Below are 18,542 nucleotides of genomic sequence, written 5' to 3' on the forward strand. Positions count from 1 at the left end.
AGCACAGCTATATGCAATCAGGAGTGACTCAGGGGTGCAGTAAAGGGCAAGATATGGACTGTCATACCAGGGACCCTTGTGGGGAAGACAAATCCCTGAAATACTTGGCCTCCATAGTGAGAAGGGCAGACTCTTGTGAGTTCTTACAACTAGTAGGATTTAAAACCCGGAAATTTAAAAATCAGCAGGTTCAGCTCTGGAAGAGCCCCCCAAGGGCTTTAGGAAGCTGAGTCCCCATTCTTAAGGAGATAATAAGACAACAGCCAGCAGAGATACAGCCTAGAGGCAGCAGTTTGAAAAAAAAACACCTGTTGGGGATCCCTGGCTGGCTCAGCGGTTTAGTGCCTGTGTGTGATCCTGGAGTTCCAGATCAAGTCCCACGTCCATCTCCCCGCCTGGAGCCTGCTTCTCCCTCTGCCTGTGTCTCTGCCTCTCTCTCTCTCTCTCTCTCTCATGAATAAATAAATAAAATCTTAAAAAAAAAACAAACACCTGACGCATATGGGAGGGTAAATTATTTACTCATCTCAAAAGCATGTCCTAGAGAGGCATGTACCACAGGAAGATCCTTTCAGGAGCAAAGCAGCTAACAGGTGCCATTTCTATCCCATGTGCGAAGAGGAATAAGGAATGGGCTCAAGCTTAAGAGAGCATCAACTTAATATAGATTGCTATATGCAGAGGATGTTACTTGTTTTGTGATTGTATTTGTAGTTTTTCTCTGATTCTTTCTCTTTTTTTATGGTTTGCTTGCTTTCTTTAGTAATGTACTTGGATTCCTTTCTCTTTATTCTGTGCACAGCTATTACTGGTTTTTTATTTGTTACCACTAGTTAATATCAAACATAAAGGAACTAACTGAGAGTAATACAATAATATTAGGGATTTTAATACCCTACTATATGTTTGGATAGATCATCCAAACAGAAAATCAACAAGGAAACAATGGTTTTGAATGACACACTGGGCCAGGTAGATTTAACTGCTATATTCAGAATATTTTATCCCAGAACAGCCGAACACACAGTCTTTTCAAGTGTACATAGAACATTCTCCAGAACAGATGACATATTAGGCCACGAAACAGGTCTCAACAAATTCAAAAATAAGGAAATTATACCATGCATCTTTTCAGATCACAATGCTATGAGATGAGAAATCGACCACAAGAAAAAAAAAATCTGGATAGAGCACAAATACACAGAGGTTAAATAACATGCTACTAAACAATGAATGAGTCAACCAAGAAATCAAAGAAGAAATTTTTAAAAATTACATGGAAACAAATGAAAACAAAAATGCAATGATCCAAAACCTTCAGGATGCAGCAAAAGTGGTTCTTAGAAGGAATTTTATAGCAGTACAGACCTATCTCAAGAAGCAAGACACATCTCAAATAAACAGCCTAACCTTACACCTAAAGGTGTAGAAAAAGAACAAACAAAACCCCAAACCAGCAGAAGGAAGGAAATAATAAAGAGTAGAGCAGAGATTGATAAACCTCTAGTGGGGGGTGGCAGGGGGAAGAGTAGTAGTAGTAATACTAGTAGTAGGTAGATAGATCCCTAAAAGCAGCTGTAGTAGTAGTAAAAGTAGTAGATAGATAAGTTACTAGAAACATAATTCCCAGAAACATATAATCTACCGAAACTGAAGTAGGAAGGAATAGAAAATTTGAGCAACTGATTACAAGCAATGAAATTGAATCAATAATCAAAAAACAAAATTCCAGGACCAGACAACTTCACAGGCGAATTTTACCAAATTTATCTATCTATCTATCTATCTATCTATCTATCTATCTATCATCTATCTTAAAGATTTTTATTTATTTGAGAAACAAAGAAAGAAAGGGGGCACAAGCTGCTGGGAGGGGAAGAGGGAGAAGCAGACTCCCTGATGAGCTGAGAGCCCAACTCAGGGCATAATCCCAAGACCTTGATTTCATAACCTGAGCAAGGCAGATACTTAAATGACTGAGCTATCCAGATGCCCCTCTACCAAACATTTAAAGAGGAGTTAATACCATTTTCTCAAATTAAAGAGGAAGGAAAACTTCCAAGTTCATTGTATGAGGCCAGTGTTATCCTGATACCAAAATCAGATAAAGACAACACACAAAAAAAGAAAACTATAAAGCAGTATCTCTGATAAGCATCAATGCAAAAATCCTGAACAAAATACTTGCAAACAGAATCCAGCAATATCTTTGAAAAAATAATTGACCATAATCAAGTATGATTATTCCTGAGATGCAAGAATGGTTCAAAATCTACAATCGATGTGATATATCACATCAATAAAAGAAAGGATAAAAATCATATTATAATTTCAATAAATGCAGAAAAGCATTTGACAATGTACAACATACATTCATGATAAAAACTCAACAAAGTGGGTTTATGGGAAACATACCTCAACATAAAAAAGGCCATCTGTGAAAAACCCACAGCTAACATCATCCTTAGTGGGGAAAAACAGAGCTTTTCCTCTAATATTAGGATTCCTTAAGACAAGGATGTCTAAGCCTAAGATTCCTTAAGACAAGGATGTCCACTCTCACCATTTTTATTCAACATAGTACTGAAATACTAGCTATAGGAATTGGACCAAAAAAAAAAAAAAAAAAAGACATAAAAGGGATATAAATTGGTAAGGAAGGAGTAAAAATTTTACTATTTGCAGATGACATGATTACATATATAAAACCTTAAAGATTCCACCAAAAAATTACAACCGATAAATGAATTCATTAAAATTCCAAGATTCAAAATAAAGTACAGAAATATATTGCATTTCTATACACTAATAATGAAGCAACAGAAAGAGAAATTAAGAAAATAATTCTATTTACAACTGCAGCTAAAATATAGAAATACCTAGGGATAAACCTAACTGAAAAGGTGAAAGACCTGTACTCTGAAAACTAAAACATTAATGAAAGAAATTGAAGATGACACAAGCAAATGCAAAGACATTTTATGCTCATGGCTTGAAAGAACAAATATTGTTAAAATGTCTGTACTATGCAAAGCTAACTACAGATTTAATGCAATCCCCATCAAAATACCAACAGTATTTTTCACAGAATTAGAATGAACAATAACAATCCTAAAATCTGCATGGAACCACATAAGACCCTGAATAACCAAAGCAATTTTGAAAAAAGAAAAAAACAAAATTGGAGTATCACTATTCCAGACTTCGAGTCATATTACAAAGTGGTAGTACTTAAAACAATATAGTACTGGAATGAATATAAACACATAGATCAATGGAACAGAATAAAAATCCCAGAAATAAATCCACAGTCTTAAATTCAATCAATCTTTGACAAAGGAGAAAAAATACACAATGGGAAAAAGTCTGGACAGCTACATGCAAAAGAATGAAACTGGATCACTTCTTTCACATACAAAAAAATAAACTCAAAATGGATTAGAGACCTAAATGTGGCACCTGAAACCATAAAAATCCTATAAGAGAGCACAGGCAATAATTTCTTTGACATTGACCAAAGCAACATTTTTCTAGAAACTATTGAAGCTACATTAAAATAAAAAGCTTCTGCACAGCAAAGGAAACCACCCACAAAACTAAAAGGCAACCTATTGAACGGGAGAACACATTTGCAAAAGGCATATCTGATAAAAGTTTAATATCCAAAACATAAAGAGCTGATACAACTTAACACTCCCAAAACAAAATCCAATTAAAATATGAGCAGAAGACATGAACAGACATTTCTCCAACGAAGACATACAGATGGCCAAGGAACACATGAAAAGATACTCAATACCACTCATCATCAGGGGAATGTAAATCAAAATTGCAATGAGATACCACCTCACACCTGTCAGAATGGCTAAAATCAGAAATCCAAGAAACACTGTGGGTAAAGATGGGGAGAAAAACATACATTGTTGGAGGAATGCAAGCTGGTACAGCTACTGTGGAAAACAGTATGGAGTTTCCTCAACAGGTTAAAAGTAGAACTGCCCTATGGTCCAGTAATCACACTACTGGGTACTTACCCACCCCCAAAAAAAAAATTAAAAAAAATAATAAAACCACTAATTCAAAGGGACACATGCATCCTGCTGTTTATCACAGCATTATTAATGATAGACAAATTATGGAAAGACCTAAATGTATGTCAACTGATGAATGGATAAAGAAGATGTGGTATATACACACAATGGCATATTATTCAGCCATAAAAAAGAATGAAATCTTGCCATTTGCAGCAACATAAAGCTACTAAGTATAATGCCAAGCAAAATAAATCAGTCAGAGGAATATAAATACCATAGGATATCTCTCATGTGGAATTTAAGAAACAAAACAAAACAAAAAAAGAGAGACAAACTAAAAAACAGATTCTTAACTATAGAGAACAGATGGTTGCCAGAGGGGACATGGGTGGGAGAATGGGTGAAATAGGTGATGGGGATTAAGGAGACACTTATTGTGATGAGCACTGAGTAATGTACAAAATTGATGAACCTCTATATTGTACACCTGAAACTATTATAATACTGTATGTTAACTATACAGGAATTAAGGTTAAAAAAAACTTTAATAAAAAAAAGAATTTTTATTATTACATTGGGTCTACCCAGATACTCCAGGTTAACATTTTAAGGTCAGTCAAATAACAATTTTAATTTTCCTGCAGCCTTAATTCTCTTTTGCCATATAACCTAGCCTATTCTGTCTCCAGAGATGTGGGCTTCTTTGGAGGGCCATTTTCAGGGCCAATGTCACATTTGTGATATTCAACATAGAGATAAATATATAGAGAGATAGCTAGAGATAAAGGTATATGCAGAGGAAATACATACATGTATTTTCTAGCTCTGTTCATTGAGAAGGCATGAGCACACTGACAGCCCACACCTCCTACAGTTGTATTCTCTAGAAAGCTGACTTTGAGACGGGACATTTAGAAGAGACTGTTTTGGGAAATCACGCTTGTGGAAGGAAGGGAAAAGCAACAGAATCGGGCAAAGAAAGAAGTTAACCTAGAATGCAGATCCAATGAAGGCTTCAGCTGGTCCGAAAGGGAGCCCTGGAACTGAGATCATAATTCAGAATATTCCCGATTTGAAGCAAGGAGTCCAAACTTTTAATAATCAGTAATTCACTATGGGGGTATCTCCAATAGCAAAAATGACTGAGAGCCCCAAGATAGCTTTCTTCAGTTGAGGTGGTCCCTGAAAGGGTTTGACACTCAAGGGGTACTTGAGTGTAGCATTTCCACAGCAGTTGGAATCCTTGTAAGGTACCAGATCATCCAGCACAGTGCATGCATCTTATATACAGATTTTGGTTTCACACCACTACCCTCCACTACAAAGGAGGGATCTTTGAAAAATTGGCTGATTCCAAAGCTGGGGCAGAAGTACAAGTGCCTAGAATGTCTTATTGTGCCAATAGTAAAGGAGGGCTCAGAGAACCATGGAAATATATTAAAATCAAAGACAAAAACAGAGTAGAATCCATCTCGAGGAGATACTACTAGCCAAAGCCAAAGTAAGTAAAATAAATAATAACAGATTATTACACTTTGAATAAAATAGGGATAGATGGTCTCATACTGACATAAATGAACAAGGTGGAAGAAGAGAAAGCATCTCTTTACAGTAAAATGCTAAGGAATAAACTTCAAACAAATGGAATTTCAAAAAAAAAAAAAAAACACTATTTCAAGCACCTGAATAATAATGGAATAAGGCAAATGAAAAAATAAATGAACACTAAAACAAGTGGATAAAAGTATGAGATATTTACATATCTTAAATATTTCCCCACAAATGCTTCTTTATTTCAATGAGAAAAAGAATAACTGCAAAAGAGAAACTTGGGAGAAACCACGTTAATCAATGCTTCAAACTGGAACTGTGTACCACCCCACAGAATGCATAAAGAGCACATTAATTCTGTCTTATTTCTGCCTCCTTCCCCCCAAATTAAAAGGTCATAAGTTAAATCTAATTATTTGAAAAGACCAGGCAAATCCAAATTGAAGAACATTCTAGGAAACAGTTGACTTTGAATCTTCAAAAGTATCAAAGTTGTGGAAGTCAAGGGAAGACTGGCCAACTGTTCCACACTGAAGGAACCCGTGATCCTACACGTAATCCTTCTGCTACAAAACATCTCACTGGAGCAACTAACACACACGTAATGTGTTGTGTATTGAACAGTAGGAAGTAGATTGTATCCATGCTAATTTCTTAACATCGAAGGCCATACTGTGACTACATAGGGTAACATCATGTTTGTAGGAAGACATCTTGAAGTATTCAGGGGTAATGGGACCCATGCCTACGACCTGTGTTCACAGGATTCAGGGCAGGGGATGAGGGTGGTGGGAAGAAAAGCTCTTTGTTACGCAACTTTCAAAAATACTTCAAAATAAAAAGTAAAAAAGAAAAAATGGTTTCAATATTTCCAAGGATATAAAAAGTGGTCATTTCTGATTCTTTGGAAGCGGCCATTATGAATCTTAACATCCCTGTATAAATAATGGGGAAACTAAGTTGCAAAGATCGGTAACTTTACCCAAAGTCATGCAGCTAGTTCTTAGACTATATGGAATTGTCTAATACTTTAAGAAAAACTTCTCTGTCAGGCATGACCAAGTCCAAAATAAGAAAGAGAAAAAAAAAAAAAAAAAGGAAAAGGAAAAAGTAAGAATCAACAATTATAAATATTCTACCTAATACCTTTAGCCTGGTATTAAAATTGACTTATTTATTTTGTGATAGCTTTCCAGGTATCTTCAAGTACAATGAAGAAGAAAAGGCACTGATGAAATGCAAAAGTATTTAGTAACAGTGTTTGATTCATGCATTACCCTTATCCCCCATACTATAGATGGAAGGGTAATTATAGCCCATTACCAAATTACTTGCAGTTATCCCTTGATCTTGTAGTTAATACAGTGAACTTTCATTTGCATAAATGTTATTAGCATATTTCACACCACATTCTGATCTTTTTTAGGAGTAACTGTTGCCTAGTTAAAGTATATCAACTTGGATTTTTTTTTTTTTTCCTTGCTTCCTTCCAGCCATTCCTGGGCAAGTTTTGCCTTTCAGATCTGACAGCAGATTCAGAATGAGAAAGGTGCTACAGCAACCTAGAGTATGAGCTGCTAAACTATGAGGTTTTTGAGGGTAGAAAGTGACTTTCATTTATCTCTCTATTGACAGAACACAACATAGCCCTTGGCAGGAAGCTGGATGTTTGCCATCTTCACCTAAAATTCTCCCTGACATCTAATTGACATTGTAATTGTCCAGTACAAACTCATTATTTTTATAACCCCAAAACTTTCTCTTTGTAAGGGCAACACTATCAACCTATATATTCTGCAAATCCTGGAAGTCATCCTCCAAAGTATGTTTCTTTCTCTCTAACCAACCACCTACCACCATATCCTATTAATCCACACTCCAGGATATCTCTCAAATCCACCCAATTTTCCCCATCTCTCCATAAACCAACTTAGTCTATGTTATGATCATTTCACATGGGAACTATTTTAATAATATTCCAACCGGTTTCCTTACATATGTATTTGTTTTCTTCAATTCCTTTTTCATACAGTACAGTTATCCTTTTGTAACAGATCTATCCTAGCTGATTCTGGATTCTTAATATCCTCCAGACAAGATATGAACTTTTAATCACGTCCCTATGCAATATGGCCCCAGCCTACTCTTGCAATGTACACTTCTTTCTCCCTTGTTCTCATTTCCCTTGCCACACTTGAATATTTTGAGGTGCTCTTATATGGTATTTGTGCTTCCTCTAATGTCCATATTCATACTTCCTATACTATAATTCACACATGTGAATCCTATTTATCCTGCAAATCTCAGATTATCAATGATTTATCTTTCTCCAGCTATCCTAGGTCAGTCTCAATAGTTGGTTCTTATTGCAAAATCATCTTGTTTTTTGTAGAACTTACAGCAACTCAAATTAATTAATTATGCAATTATGCCTGTCTCATTCTCTAGATTAAAATACACTGAAAGAAAGAAATATCATTTACCACTTACTCCTAGTGTCTAAAAGAGTTCTTGGCAAGCGGATTTCAATAATAATCTATCTAATAAATGTACAAATGAACTAAACATTGCAGATATAGTCATCAGAAAACTAAAGTCCTGGTTCTGAATGTGTCTATAGTTTTCTGAATGACATTGGGAAATCACTCCCTTCATTATTTAGTGGGATCGGTTATATGAGGGTACTGGGGTATAATCATGGAATTTGAGATCTGGAAAGTCAGAGGATAACCTAAAAGTCTCCCCCCCCCCCTAAATATACTAACATACCTGCTTCTACATCCACATACACTCTTTTATTTTCAGCTCTAGTAGATTAGCTGTGCTTGTTCCTCTCTTAGGTCAACACGTCACGTCTTACTAAACGACATCATTTCCTCCCTGCCAAACTTGTTTCCTTTCTACTTGGCTGTTCCCATTATCATACAGCCATGCTGTGATATATGAGTTTTGATTTTTTTTTTTTTTACAACAGGGAAACCAAACTAAACAAAACAACCCATAAAACCTTCCTTGTTATCAAATTCCATGAAACTACTGCTGTATTTCCCTATTCCCCTAAAATAATGAAAACAAAATTTAAGAATAAAAAACTTCCTCGCAAGAATTGTTCATACTTTCCCCATCTCTTAACTTTACAATCTTTGTCAAATCACTCTATTCAAACTTCATTCACCAAAATGCACTGTAACTACTTTTGTCAAGTTTTCAAAACTTCCATATTGCCCAAATGCAATGGTAATTTTTCAGTCTTTGTCTTGCTCTTTTACCTGTACAGAGTTGATCAGTCTTTCTTCTAGATATATTTTCTCTTTAGATTCTGGAGCACTGCTCTCTCTTGGTCTCCCACCTATCTCACTGGACATTTCTCTTTTAATTTTCTGTTTGTCTTGATCAGGAAATATTGAAGTTCTCAAAGGCTCAGTCCTTAAAATTTTCTTTGCACTAGTTACCAAATCTGTAAGTATATGTATTTTTTTTTAGGATCTTGAACTTTTAAATGAAATTTCAAATATATTTGTATACTGTATACATGCAAGTCTTATTAAGATAATAGATGCATTTAGGTGTTAACTTTGGGGCAGAGCAAACTCATCCAACTACTAAAATATAGCTCAGTAAAAGCCCTGAACTCTGATTAATCAAATCAGTTGTTCTTTCTCTCTTTGGAGAAGGAACTTATTATTAGAAGGATAGGGGCAAAAAAAAAAGAGAAGAAGGGCAATAAGGCACCCTCCACATGAGAGTAATAGTTCAGAACCAACCATCTTGGCACTTATGTGCATAATTCATTCCCACTGCCTCATTTTTTGTTGAGACTGTGCAATGTCACACTTTTGTATTGGTAATGGGTCTAAGTCATTAACTAGGAAGAAGGAAGAAAAGTTGTGATGGAGATGAGAAAGAAAAAAAAAATAGAAGACCGCTTGACCATCTATGGAATTAAGACTTTTTTCCCCCTTCCTTGGTTCACAAATTGCAAAGGCCTTGGTTCACAAATTGCAAAGGCTTTTGAAAGGCTTCTCCCTTTTATAAATTGTTCTTGCTCATGTGGTTCTCTTTCTGACAAAAATGCTCTACCCTTGTTTTCTCATCCTTTGTAAGTGCAACCTGATAAATCAGTTCAAGTTAATAAGTTGGTAACTGCAGTTGTCAGATCTCAAAGTTAACAGTGGACAAGCCCTGGACTGGGATTCAGAAGACCTGAGCTTGTGTCCTAAGTGAAGACCAACCTTAGAAGTCACCCTAGGTTCAGTCATCAAATCTAAGCTTTGGTTTCTCATTCCTAAAATGGGAATAATATTCCTAGCTATTTCTGTAAACATCAAATGAAATAATAGATCATGTTAAATTGCTTTGCAGTCTGCAATAGGCTTCTAGAAGTTCTAAACCCTAGTTACAAATAAGAATAACATAGGGAGCTTTCAAAAATACATAATTTTGAGCCTCACCCCGGAAATTCTCTACAGATGGTATGTGGAAATCTGTATTTTTAAAACAAATCTCCCAGGTTAGTGAGCTGTGTCTGGCCTGTCAAATTTGTTGTTTTTAAAAAGAGTTTTAAAAAGTGCATTATAAAGCTTGAGAGATGAGGGTATTTGAGGATAATAGCATGCAAGTTTGTTGCTTCCCCAGCTGATATCTTTATAAGGGATTCTTGAGTTCAGGACAGCCTGTTTCTTATCTCAGAAGAAGTGACACTCCACGGCCTGATGTCATTCATTCCATGGGTCATTCTGGAAGTCCTGAAGGCGGATCCGGAGACTTGTGCTGAAAGTATCAGCTTGTCCTGAGTGTAAAGCAGAGCCACAGGATTGATGTTGTCTTTTATAGTGTTCCCAGCTTCGAGAGAAGCTCTAAGACTTTTAATGGACTTAAAAGCTTGGCTCTGATAAAGTACCACTTAACACAAATTAACAGGACAGATGAATGATCTCAGAGAAACAGCCTCTTCACTTGGCTTTTGATAGACTCAGAAGTTGAGAAACATGAACAAGGAACATAAGGGGGAGAGGTCAGCTGAGATAAGACTCTAATCCGGTTGTTCCTGTTTTAACTTGTCTCTGATAATAGTTCACAGTCATTCACTCAACAAACACTCCCTGTGACTCGAATCTAATCAAACCATGCTTTTCCCCACTGAGGGCTTATTCCTTGTCCTCATATTACTTACAAGCCAGACGGGGAGACGAGGCATGTGCATGCATACTCTTAACCAACCTTAAGAAGTGATAAGTATTCTGAAAGGGTGGTGCAAAGCAAAAGATCACATCGGTTTGGATGGATGGAAGGCAGGAAAGTTTAGTTAGAAAGTAGAAAACTGAGCTCATTTTTGAAGGAGTAGTGATTTTATAAAACTCCCAAATCTGGCTCAAGCAAAATGCAAGGGCTTTTTAATGCAGAGCTATAGAAATATACTCCCCAGGGCAGGGAGAAAAGTTACTAAAGCTCATGGGTAGGAGGTAATGGGGGCGAGCCGTAGTGGTTAGGGGGTGGAGGGACCTGAAGATGACTCAAAGAGTTTTAAAGTAAGAATGAAAGAAATTTAGCCTGGGCTCAGGAATGGGAGTGAGGCAAAAGGAGAAGAACCTTATTTATTCTCAGTAGGGAGGACAAGTGGAGGAAGACTGGAGATGGAGAAAAGATAGGTTATGTTAGTCGCACTATAATTTTTCACTGGATAGAGGTTATGGTTTGAAGATTTTTATTCTGAAGTATACCTAAAGAAGTCATTTTAGTATGACTTTATCTTCACGATACAGAAATATTTTTAAAAAACAAAACAAAATAAGAAATACCTGATTTTAACAAATGTGTTCCTTTGGGGAAAATCTGCTGCTTTTTCCCTCACTATCATGGAGTTGGTAGACCTAACAGGAACATTTTTTTTTCTCTTAAAGAATCTCAAAATAACTTTCTTTTAATGGTCCAGGGTAGGTATCTGAGACAGTGAGAAGGTGTGGAATGAGCAATGGTGACCTGGTAACTGAGGTGGGAGGAGTACTTCCCCAGCATGATCAAGAAGCTGGGGAACCTGAAGACCATGGTTGATGGTGGTTCAGGTATTATTAAGGAGGCTGACCATTTTCTGAGTTGCTTTCGCAGAAAGGGAAACTGAAAAGATAAATGAAGTAGAACACGGGAGGCAACTGCCTGGCCTAAGTATTGTAGGCTGGGCCAGTATGGATGGACTTTACAGAGTATGAGGACTCTCAGCATCACTGGTTAAATGACAAAGTCAAAAGCTAGTTAACCATATACCTTAAACCAGGACCAAGGACTAGAGCCTCTGACTCCAAGATTTTTTTGTTTCTATTCTGGGTTATATGAAAAGAATAAGGTGGAGGAAAATAGGACCATTCTTGGAGATTTAGACAGTCAGGGCCAGCTTCATGGGCATGGGACCTGTGCAGGTGCAGGTCCTCTCTTGCTTTAATTCCCAGTGTTGCTCTTTTGAAATTCTTAATAATTTTGAAACAAGGTGTCTTGCATTTTTATTTTGCTTTGCATCCTGCAAATTATGCCCCTGGACCTGCCTGATTTACCAATTTGATTTTATGGAATGCACAATGCTGAGCCAATAAGAGATCGCTCCAGTCCACTGCTGGCCACGAATACGTGCACCTGGCCCCTACAGATCAGAAAGTGGGGAGGCAGCAAGACTGAGGATTATTCCTGTTTTAGAAAACACTTGTCCAGTTTATCAAGGTCTTGGATGGGTATTTATGGTTATACATGGCTTAGAAAAAGCTTTGGGCTGAGGCACCAAAAGACCTATCCTATCCAAAAGACCTATCCTATCGAGATTCTGAATTATTTTGCACAAAAGAATTTAACCTTCTCAACAAGAGTTTGTTTTGTTGGTTGTTGGTTGGTTTTTGTTATTTTATAAAAGTCACAATTAAGGGAAAAAAACAGTCGCAATGAAAATAAAAAGGTAATAATCTTGTAGGCTACAGCACATAGCAAGATGATCTCAGAAAAGCAGCCCATTGTTAACATCTCTGTGTAGTTATGAAAGTGGACAGGTAATATAGTCACTGTGGGCACAGGATTTGGAGTCAAAGAAACACAAGTTCCAATCTGGACTGTTGTCTAATCGCTGTGACCTTGGATTAACGACCCAAGTGTGAATGTCATTTAGTTGATTCATCTGTAAAACGGGAATACAACCAATATCCAGAAAGGTTATTTTAAGAATGAAAAAGAGGTAGTTTATGTAAAGTGCTTGGCTTGGTCCTAACTCATAGTAAGAATCCATTACGTGATAGTCATATGACTAATCATAAATACAGGGACACGTTTGATCTGGACTCATGTCCAAGTATTGGAGTTCACAACCCCTTCATCCAGGAAGCTTAGTCCTGGGCTCCCAAATAGACCTCAGACTTTCTACTAGGATTGGTACGCATTTTGAGTGGAGTGAGGAGAGGGATAAAGCATTTATTTCCACCAAGTGGGAGCTGTTCTCCGTTCAGATCCAGAATTTCGCCCAGCAAGACCTGCTATGCATATTCACAGCACCCAACAGCTTGTTCCGTCATGCCCAAAAGATGAATTATTGCACAGGCCCCCGACATACCACTTGCAAGCTGTCCATTCCTGTACAGAAACCTGATTGGGACTGTGGCAGAAGGTATAGGGCGATGTTTAGGATTGGGGGAGGCAGGGATGAAAACAGATGGTGGTTTGGCAGAGTGATTAAAACACTAGATATCTGTTTTAATGAATTGGCCACCCAGCAGATAAAATACTGCAATAGTGAGTCCCCATCTTCTCAGCCAGTAGCTGGTCTTATTTACAGGGGGTATATGCTGCTGGTAAAGCCATGCATTTTCCACTGTCTCCTTGAATGTCATGGGATGCAGAATTATAAGGGCAGAGAGAGACATTTAGATAAGCAAGAAGAAATGGATGGATCAGTTCCTTCCAAAGCTTGCACCAATCTGGAAGACCCACGGAGCAATCAGGTTTTCTGTGTGCCCTTTGGTGAGTCACTTGACCTCTCTGGGCTTTCCTATGTTAGAAAAATGCAGTTGATAATCTGGTCTCCTAGCTACCTCATAGTTAAGCAAAAATGAAAAGTTAAAGTTCAGGTCATAATTCACTTTGGAAGAAAGATACTATGGTAACCATTAAACCATGTTGTAAAGTGACCAGCAGGAAACCAAAACAATCTGATATGCGACTGTTGACCTTCAGGCTCAGAATGATTTTTATGCATTTGGGAGCTAATATTTCCACCTGCAAATTAGGAACTATTATGTGTAATAATGATTTAATGTCCTCCACTTAGCAGGAGGACAAGAAGAAACCCGCTGACATTTCCCTGCCTGCAAAAGCTAATTTGGAGTTGTATATTAATTAACGGTATTGATGCAGAACAAACCAATTGGAATTAAGAATCCCAGGTTAATGCTAGTTTTTCTGATTTGGTGGCTGAGGTAATTCTCCCTGGATTTGTAGGTTTCTAACTTTTTTTTTCTCTTTCCTTTATAGGCACACTAACCTTAGAATGATAAAATTGTCAATAAGCACACTTTCTCTTATCTCCCTCATTTCCTTTATGATTCTCAGCTTCTTTATCTGTAAAATGGGAATTGCTGAGCATATTACAGGATTATTGAGGATTGAGTGTAACAGGCGTGAAAATACTTGGTAAATTATAGAACACTAAGGTGATACTAGTTAATCTCTTCATTTTATTATTACAATTATTATTGGATTTTTTGGTGAATTTTAAATGAGATTGGGCGAAAGCCAAGGATTAAAGACCTGTCAGTTTTTGAAAGTACTCCTAAAATATGACTTTGTAAAAACAACAAAAAAAAAACCCCACAAATATGTGATGAATGAATAAATCAATCTTCTAAATGATCATATTGTGGCACCCTGGTGAACCTTGATCTGTCGTAAGGAGTATTAGTGTCTTAAAAATAACAAAGTATAAAAGTTTACAATAGTTTACTTTTCATGATCATGTAGATTTAAGTTTATGCACTATTATTGTCACTCATCTGAATTCTAATATGCTTTTCTGAGAAAGAAGTGGATTTATAGTTAATTGGGTGGCAATTTCATACAACCTTGAGTAAGATCTCAAGAATCTGTTTCATGTTAACATTCAGAACTCATGATCTAGTCAGTTAAGTGAGTTATATAACTTTGAAGATTATTATTTTCAATTATAACACTATAAAAAGTCTTATGGGTCTATTAGGCTGATAGGCAGGTTTTGTCTGAGAATAGTTTCATGTCACCTTCTGCATAACAATAGCTTCAGAAGAGAGGCTACTTCTAGCTCACAAATAATAATGGCCTAAGTCACAATTTCTATTCAAGATGCTTTCTTAGCAGCTCAGTATTCAGATGAACCTCACAAAATTTGGTTAAAAAAAGCAAAACCCCAAGCTTAGGTCAAATGACTGGACACTGTCTTTGTGCCCTTGATTTGTAGCTGTGTGACACGAAGTTACTGATCTCAGATCACTGAGTACTAAGAGTACTAAGTGCTCTTAATTATAAAATGTGGATTATGGATTTGGGTTAAAATGAAATGTTAGAATATGGAAGGAACACAGCAAAATGTGATGGGGAATTACTATCATTACCAATAGCATCAATGTTTTTCAGAGAAATGTTTTCCATGCATCAGGTTTACCTAAGGGAAGCGTTTTAAGAGGGTACTGCGGGGGAAATGGTTTTGATAGTTATCAGATGGGGTGATAAGTTAGAGTGAAAATATGTTATCCAGGGCTGCTTTGTGGAGGTGGAATTCAAAGTGTGTTTGTAGACATTTCTTATTTTAGGTGGTCATAGTCTTTCCTCAAAGTGCAATTCCTCTCATGGGTTCTATTAAGTAAAAAGTCTTCATCCAGTCATTCCTGGAAAGGTTTTGAGGGGGTAAGAGAAGTTCAAGTATCCTGACCTACTGTTGTTATGATGTTCTCTTGTTTCTTTCTAAGCTCCAAGTAGAGGGGATTTGATTTTAAATAGTTCCCACTCAGTTGTAATAAATCATCTTCCTTGGTTATAAGCCCCTTTTTTTTCCAGATATTTCCCCAACCAGATAATCACTCTCTTCCCTGTGACATATTTCTAATATGTACTTATTATATTATAATTGCCTATTAACATAACTGTCATCTCTATTAGACTATAAGCTCCTTGAGGCATGAGCCATAATTTAATTTTCTTCAATGCCTACTATATAGCACACATATTATAATAGACACCCAAATCTTATTTGATGAATGCAAATTTATGGGGTTCATTTGTTAGCTGTCACTCAAAGATCACTGGTATTTTGTGGCAGAGACAAAGAGACCTAAATGAAATAATTCAAACATTGAATATTGGCTGCTATGTCTCCTGATATCCTTAAATTGAAAATAAAATTAGCTTGCTCTAGCCACAGATTTAAAAACTAAAATAATTTCCCACTTTTCCAGGAAGAGAAACATAATCTTATAAGCCATGTGTTCAAAACAATGTTCACTAAATATGTCAGTGAAAACCATGAGATAAGAGTAATAGGTATATAAGAATTTACCAGCATTTGTTATCAAGTCAGATGTAATGGGAAAAATATTTTTTAAGAGGGCCCCCAGGTCAAATTTATTTGTGAAATGCTAAATAGAGTGTATCAACCTCTTAAAGAACTTGGATGCACATTAAAGACTCAGTGAAGTCCTGCATTTCCCAAGCATTTTTTACTGCTAAATCAATTTTTTCAAGTAATACCAAGGAGCTTTACAAACCAACTTTAGTAATGAGAAAAAAAATCAAGGCAACCATGAGCAAGTAATGTGCCCATCGATATTCATGCTACCGAGGTACATGGTAACCTACACGTGTGTGCGCGCGTGTGCATGCTCTGCTGCAGAAGGTGAAATTCCAGGATTAAATGAATTTGGGGACTTTCTTTGCATAAGCAAGAAGGCTGATGAATAGAAATATTCAATAGGTGTAGGGTGATGTTCCTGAAAGTTGTAAAAACAAGTTTTGAAAATGCAGCGTCCGGTCAGTACTTCTTGTGGAGATTCAAGGGAAAATCGTCCAGAGTGCCAGCTCTAGGAGTGTAAAGACCCTCTTCATTCTATCTTTAGGGGCCTGTTATAGTGTTTGGTATGTAACAGCAACTCAAGAAATATTTGTGGAATGAATGAAAACATACATTAGGGTCATTGCATCCCATGGTCACAAAATTGCCCACTTATCTATCAGGCCAAAACTTAATTATCTTCCAAGATCCAGATCCAAAATCACATTTTCTCTTTTAGTACATTAGGGAAAACCAACAGATATCTTCTCCATGATGAAAAGAATAGGAGAAATGTGCATGGGTACCGTTTATTAAGCCATCAATATGCGCCAGACTTCCTAAATACGTTGCTTTAATTCTTACAACATCCTTAAAACGGACTCTGTTGCTGCAGTTTCTCATTTGGGAAACCGGTGTCCCACAAAGGTAAAACGGTACACCCAAGTTTACATAGCTAATAATTGATAGATCCAGGATCGGGAAATGGCTTCTCTGCTTCCAGGCTGTACTTCTCCAACTATGCCATACTGCCTCCCACACTTTAAAAAGCAATGTAATACACTATTTTAAATAGGCATCATTTGCATTATTGAGCAGCTGTGTGGCTCTCCAAAATTGACTTGTCTTCCAGGCTGCATGGAAAATAGTATCTAATCCATATTAATTATAAATACATAACCCTGTATTTTAAATACTGGCTAGTTGATGAGTTGTGCTGAGCTGATTTTTTAGTAAATGATAAAGGTTAGAACCTTTGACAGGCAATCATCTCTTAGCAAAAAGCCTAATATTAATACTGTGGTATTTAAAATCTTGAAGGGGCCTTAAAAATTCTTGGCCCAGTGTTACTTACAGCGCTGTTTGAGTTTTGGGCAAGAATGAGCTCTGTCATATAGGTCTGGAAAGGGCTCAGTATTCAGTGTCCTCGCCATGTACCCTCCCCTCCAAGCCAGTAGCACCTCAGTCATTGTGGCAACCAGAAATGCTCCTCCTGTGCCAGTAACTCTAACCATGCATTTGAAAGGCCCCTGCGGTCTAATTCCCTCCCGTGTGGATCTTGTGATAACAGGGATTATTGGTGATCTGGGCAAGACCACACACTAAGGAGCAGAGCCAGGACCCTTCTGTATAATAACATCCACAGTTTCCTGAGGAATCGTGTGCCACGCCCTGTCCTAAGGGGCTCACATTACCATCTCCTCTGGTCCTCATAATTTCGCATAGTGGTTTAGAGCAGAAGCTCTGAAGTTAGATGGCCCAGTACTGTCTCTGCCACTTACTAGCTGTGTAAACTTGAGTTAGCTGGTTTTTCTGTGCATCATTTTCTCTGTAATAGGAGGATAACATCTCAGGGGTGTTGGGATTACACTTGTCAATCTTAAAAAGTGCTTAGACAAAAATCCTGCACATAGTCAGTGTGCAGTACTTTTGGCTTCTCATAACGACGTTACTGTTTCCCTAGGACTGCATTGGGAAGACCCTAACGATAGGGAAGAAACAGATGAAAGATCTCCTATCTTGAGCTGACATTCTGGTTGAAGAAAAAAAAAAAAAACAGTAAGAAAACAGTTTCTTACTAAAACTGTAAGTTTGGAGTGCCTGGGTGGCTCAGTGGGCTAAGCATCTACCTTAGGAGTGGGTCGTGATCCTAGGGTCCTGCTGGGCAGGGAGCCTTCTCCCTCTCCTGCTCCTCCTGCTTGTGTTTGTGTGTGTGAAATAAAGAAACGAAGTATTAATTAAAAAAATAAGTATTATTAAAGTATTATAAAACGAAGTATTAATTAAAAAAATAAAACTATAAGTGATCACCTGATGAGGCAGGTGATTTTGAATCAGCTATGTTGGGATGACAGCTATCAATAGGGGCTAGGGCTAGGTCAGGGAAGGCTTTAAAAAAAAAAAAAAAGAAAAAA

General features: G+C 37.1%; 1 long non-coding RNA gene across 1 annotated transcript in view; it reads left to right on the forward strand.

The window, feature by feature from the left end:
• LOC144322739 (uncharacterized) overlaps positions 1-18,187 on the forward strand; it is a 74,470-nt gene extending 56,283 nt beyond the window's left edge. Inside the window, exon 4 of the long non-coding RNA XR_013388380.1 lies at positions 18,092-18,187. This is a non-coding gene — a long non-coding RNA (uncharacterized LOC144322739). The remainder of the gene's footprint in view (positions 1-18,091) is intronic.
• The last annotated feature ends 355 nt before the right edge of the window (positions 18,188-18,542 follow it).

The sequence above is a fragment of the Canis aureus genome, chromosome 10 (genome assembly GCF_053574225.1).
Source record: "Canis aureus isolate CA01 chromosome 10, VMU_Caureus_v.1.0, whole genome shotgun sequence".
NCBI lineage: Eukaryota > Metazoa > Chordata > Mammalia > Carnivora > Canidae > Canis > Canis aureus.